At 33.3% G+C, this 6,208-nt stretch overlaps 1 long non-coding RNA gene across 1 annotated transcript; it reads left to right on the forward strand.

The window, feature by feature from the left end:
- The first annotated feature begins 1,199 nt into the window (after positions 1-1,199).
- Positions 1,200-2,265, forward strand: LOC138126962 (uncharacterized). Its single transcript, XR_011158023.1, has 3 exons — positions 1,200-1,486; positions 1,552-1,816; positions 1,877-2,265. It is a non-coding gene; the product is annotated as an uncharacterized lncRNA (long non-coding RNA).
- The last annotated feature ends 3,943 nt before the right edge of the window (positions 2,266-6,208 follow it).

The raw sequence follows: 6,208 nt of genomic DNA on the forward strand, positions 1-6,208 counted from the left end.
AAAACATTTGGGAAGTAAATGCTCCAAATTTGGGAAGGATGCCAGTTTACCGAATGGTTTGGGGAAATTTTTGCCGTAAGTTGATAAATCCACTTTTAATTTAAATTGATCTATTTAAAATATTAGCTTCAATCTCCTACACATATTTGAAGGAAAAGTACGGAGTAATTTCTGGATCGGGGGCACAGGCACAGAATGGAAACGACGCACGATGGAATAGTGAAGAAATATTTGCGCCGTTGTGCGGTGTTTTTAATTACAAGACCGCCGGCCTTCAGGCTTGACGTGAGGGGGTTTGCTCCTGAGCACTATTCATTTTGAATGTATCATGCTTCCACTCGGTGTCTTGCTCTGAAATATTTTCGTTAAAATCTGTTTATGTTTATTAAGGTACTATGGCGGCCACAAAATTTTGGCCGTCACTTTCTTGACATTCAAGAAAAGTGTAAATAAACCTTTAGGAATCGTAACCCAATTTTCGATTTCTGTCATTTTGACAATCAATTTAAACTGTTTGAAGCTCAGATATTCCAAAAATCCGAGATGAATGAACAAAATTAGAGCAATCGTACATAGATAACCTGAGGTAAACGTTCTGTGTAGTAGAAATGACAAAATAATTTTGAGTTTTGAAATTTACCCCCAAAAAATAACGTTCATAATCAAGACGGTAATCATGATGACAATAAAGTACGGATTACAATTTTTTTTTTTTGAATTGACAGACAATGACGGCCAAAATTTTTTGGCCGGCATAGTACTACACCTAAAGTCTGTCTCAATTCTAAATTTCCACCAACAATGCATTCTACGTTAGAAATACAACCGGCAACATTGTTTGGTTAAAAATGCGTCATCTTGTATTTGTGAGGTTATCATCATTAACATCATTCTCTGTGTCCGTTTTTACTACTCCAGATTTTAGAATAAAGGAAAAGAACATGCTCACCTTTTTATCTCTTCGAAACATTTTAGCGTCAGTTAAATTACGTTGTTTTCGAATCATGTTTATTAAATAATTATATTGCCAACTTTAGTTATAACAATCCCCAGTTTAGAAATATTTTTATTTTGATAAAATAATTCAACAAGTGGTGGAAATTTAGGATTGAGGCAGACTATACTTGCTGGTTTCAATGGCGGTATTTAATATTAACCTGTAGATACCATATTTTAAGTAAAATATTCAAAACTATAGTCTGTTTTTTCCTGCAAGGCCCAAGCCGTGGCGGGAAATTTGAAATAAGCCAATAGGATTAGTTAAAAATCGGTAATTTTACAATAAAACAATAAATTAATCCTGCTAGCAGGGGATATATCTGTCACATGTGTTGTCATTTCTGCTTTTTAAAAATGAGTGAAAAGATCAAAGGCAAACTTACCGTTAATGAGAAACTGATGATTCTTAATGTCTTTAAAGGACTAGAACACGATCATCCTCAGTTTAACAAAACTGTTTTATTAAGCAAGTGTTGCGAATACACAGGTATATAACATATCTTTTATTCTCTTCATTAATGAAGACTAACAGAAATACTTCTAATCTAATAGGTCGTTCTGTGCGAACAGTTAAAAGAGTTTTGGCCGAGGAAAAAAACACTGGCACCCTTAGACCACCGAAAGTACCTCAACGTGAGGATCTTTTAATTTTAAAGGAACATCAAAAGTATTTAATACGACGAACTGTACACCAGTTCTTTTTCGATAATCTTCCCCCAACACTAAATTTGATTCATGCCAAGATACAACAAAATGAAGAAATTCCAAAAATGAGTAGATCCAAATTATATAAGATGTTAAAATCTCTAAATTTCGCGTGAGTAGACAACAAAATGAGATTTTGATTAATTAAAAGCGTAATCTTTACAATTAACAGATTTATCAAGAGAGGTAGGAAAAGTATATTATTAGATAGAGAGGACATTGTAATGTGGAGAAGAAAATATTTACGTCAAATAAAAGAATTACGAAAGCAAAAAAAAAACATATATTATTTAGACGAAACATGGGTGAACTCGGGTCATGTCAGATCTAAAATATGGGTAGATCAGAACCTAATGAGCAAAAGAGAGCTGTTTAACCAAGATTTGTCAGCCGGGTTAAAAAATCCTAGCGGAAGAGGAAAACGTCTAATAGTGGTACATATTGGAAACGAGAAAGGTTTTGTTAACAAGGGGTTGTTAGTTTTTGAAGGAATTAAATGTGGAGATTATCACGACGAGATGAATTCTGAAAAATTCGAAGCTTGGTTCACTAAAATCTTAAGTTTGATTCCTCAGAACTCAGTAGTAGTATTAGATAATGCTTTTAGTTTACTTTGCTTGATTGCGGGACTCGATTAGAGATTTGTCAAAAATGACAATAATCGTACATAATAACCTCTTCAAAATACACATAACCTGAATTATTATCTGTGACATTGCATTTACAGTAGAAAAAAGTTGTATCTTATTACACCACAAAAGTTACTAAAATCACTAGATTTAGTAGTGTATACAGGCTGTTTGATAAAAAACGCCTCAACCCATAACTTTTTTATTTATTATCCGATTTCAATGAACAAAAAAACCGAAGATATGGTTTTTCATGCGCTACGATGCAGTCATAAAATAATTTTTTTTGGCGTTATTTTCAGTAGCTTACGATAGTCAACTTTTTTTTTTAAATGGACACATGTAGTTTTTTAGGCTAAGGCCCGTATTCACCAACGACAGTTAAAGTTAACTGTAGGTTAAAATATACGAAAACATTGTTATAACAATAGCTAACTAAAGTAACGAAGTATTTTAACCTACAGTTAACGTTAACTGGCGTTGGTGAATACGGCCGTCAGTCTGATAAAGTTTTTTTTTCTGAATCTAACAATGTATTAAAAATTATCGTTTGGTTCATAGCTGACTGAAAAAAAAATAAAACAATTTTTAATTGTGGTTCAGTTTATTATGAAATTTTCAAGTGTGCCGTGAAAAACAATTGGAATACAAATAGCAACAAATGTCAAGTGTGAGTTTGAAAATTTTCAGGTGCAATCTTGAAGAGTTTTATTATTATTTTCTTGGAAAACATAAATAATAATTTAAAAAAATTTTTTTTTAATTATTATTATTTTTTCTATTAACATTTTGTTTTTGACTAATTACGATTTTTATTACACTCGAACATAAAATAATAGTCAAATGACTGCTATCCTGCATGACTGACAATGTTATTTTATTCTTAAATAAAAAAAGTTTAAAAAAGCAGATGAAAACTTCTAAGCTGACGTTTAGATGACATTTATCGTACTTTGTATTCCGATTGTTTTTCACGGCACTCTTAAAAATTTTATAATAAGCTGAACCACAAAAAAATGTTTTATTTTTTTTTCAGTTAGCTATGAACCAAATGATAACTTTCAATACATCATTAGATCCAGAAAAAAAAAACCTTACCAGACAAAGCCTAAAAAACTACATGTGTCGATTTAAAAAAAAAAGTTGACTATCGTTAGCTATTGAAGATAACGCCAAAAAAAATATATTTTATGGCTGTTTTGTAGCGCTTGAAAAACCATATCTTCGATTTTTTTGTTCATTGAAATCGGGTAATAAATAACAAAGTTATGGGTTGAGGCGTTTTTCATCAAACAGCCTGTATACAGGGTGACTGACAAAAAACCTTTGACGCTGTATCTTACTTATTCTTTATCCGAATAAACGACACATCAAATGAAATAGTTCGAAAAACACTCCATTATTATCCTATTCGATATTTTTTTCGACATCTATTTTTTGACAGACGATAGCCAATTTTTTTTTTTTTTTGAAATTACACTCTATATATTTTTTTACTCGTTCTTATAAAGAATCTTCTTCTGAATATTCTTACATTAAAAGAAAAAACAAAAAATGTATTTTAAATGAAAAAAATTGAAAATCAAAAATCAAGTAATCAAATTTGTAAACAATACAAAATCTATTCTAGTTGCTCAAAATTTCCTCAATGCTGTTGCAGACACTGTCGATACCTTCTAGAAATGCCCACCTTTGCATTCAGTAAAAAATTTCGGGGTTTTTCCTGACATACTCGCACTCTTTGTTCTTAACTCTTTTTGGGTACCTGTTGGGGTCAACTAAACATTGTTTCGAAAGTTTCGAATGAATATAAAGAAATCCAATGGATTCAAATCTGGGGATCTAGCGGGCCATCGAATAGCTCCATGACTCCATGAGCACCCATTCATCGTTCACCAAAATGATTTAAATGATTTAAAAATACAAAATTCATGCGTGCATTATGTGGCATGGCGCCGTCTTGATGAAACACGACTCTATTCAACACTGCTAATGGTATCTCATCCAGAAAATTGCTTATTTCGTTTGATAATAAATAATATGATATTTTGTTTGATTGAGACTGCTATCAATAAAAAAAGGGACCCACTAGTCCATTCTATCTCCAAAAATGCCACAACACAGGTTAACACTAAATCGTCTTTGGAAATTTTCTTCCACAGCAACAAATGAATACTCAGAGCTTACTTAGTCATTTCGAGCATTTAGAACAAACTTCTCTCTTGTTTATTTTGGTCACTTGATTTTCAAATTTTGTACATTTACGCTTTAATTTTTTGACTTTTCTTTAAAGAATGGGTATAGTTCTTTGCATTTTTATATTTAGAAGACAAATCTCTACAATACTGAATAAAAAAAATGTACAGTGCTATTTGAAAAAAAGAAGCTGATGTTCATCTGTCAAAAACTGGACGCAATATATTTTTTTTATTTAGTTGGTATTGAAGTGTTTTCAAAATTATTTCATTTGATGTGTCATTTATTCAAATCGGATAAAAAATAAGCAAGATACAGCATCAAAGGTTTTTCGTCAGTCACCCTGTATATTGAAAATGGATAGAGTTTAGCTATCTCCTTTCAACACATGTCAAACAAGTTCGTTGCCTCTGCTACGTGCGCTATTAAGATGGAACACCGGTCAGTTCGACCACGGATACCTGGATAATCCTCCCACCCTCCCCTGGCAAGTTTAATCCCACCCTTCAGTTCGACCACGAAAGGGGTGGGTCCTAATTACGGTAATTAGGACCAGTTAAATAAATCGTCCGTGCATATAAATACCCCTCTAAGATTTTGTATGTTTTAACACAACCATGAAGCTGACATTACATTAAACAGACAAATCGTCAGCAATCACCTCAAAAGAAAAAATGTCATTTGAAGTGAAATAGTATATAACGGTATTAGGCCGATATGGGTTATATAACAGACGAGGTTGAGATATTATAAAATCGAGGCGGAGCCGAGATTTTATAATCAACCGAGTCTGTTATATCCATATCGGCCGTATGTTGTTTTATAGTTTTCTTTATATCAATAATACTTAACATTTAACGATGATTTATTTGTAAGACTGACATTTCTCTTTACTTCAAAAATTAAATTTAGTTGTCATTTGTGCCGTAACCGTAGCAACGGCAGCAAAAATAACGGCCTCGGTCTGATAATTTTGAATAACGGCCTTTACTGTTATAGGTGTCATATCAATCAAGCATTGAGTACTGATAAATCATAATAACAGTATGGTATAAAGAAAAAACATTTATTAAGTCAACAAAACAAGAACGAACAAAAAATTATCATTTTTCAGTAGCGGGTATTTCCTACTCTAGCTCTGATCACCGCTTCCATCCTTCTCGGCATGCTTTTAAAAAGATTTTGAACGTAGTCCTGAGGAATACGTTCCCATTCTTCCAAGAGCGCTATTCGTAGGTCATTCAGATTATCTGGTACAACGGGGCGACTCCTAATTTGTCTTCCCAACTTGTCCCACACGTGTTCAATTGGGTTTAAGTCTGGACTACATGCAGGCCAGTCCATTCGATAAATTTCAACCGTATCAAGATAAAGAGATACACAATGTGCTATGCGCGGACGAGTATTATCGTGCATAAACACAAAGTCTTCGCCGATAAATGGTCCATAAGGCACAACATGTGGTTCCAGAATTTCGCCGATATATCGGTGTGCATTGAGAGATCCATTTTCTACGAGCACTAGATCTGTGTGGGCTTCAAAAGAAATGCCACCCCAGATCATGATAGACCCGCCATGGAAAGGCTCTCTTGTGGAGAATGTACATGAAGCAAAACGTTCTCCTGGCCTTCTCCATACCCTCTCACGCCCATCTGGAGATCGTACACAAAATTTCGACT

Source organism: Tenebrio molitor, chromosome 3 (genome assembly GCF_963966145.1).
Source record: "Tenebrio molitor chromosome 3, icTenMoli1.1, whole genome shotgun sequence".
NCBI classification, from domain to species: domain Eukaryota; kingdom Metazoa; phylum Arthropoda; class Insecta; order Coleoptera; family Tenebrionidae; genus Tenebrio; species Tenebrio molitor.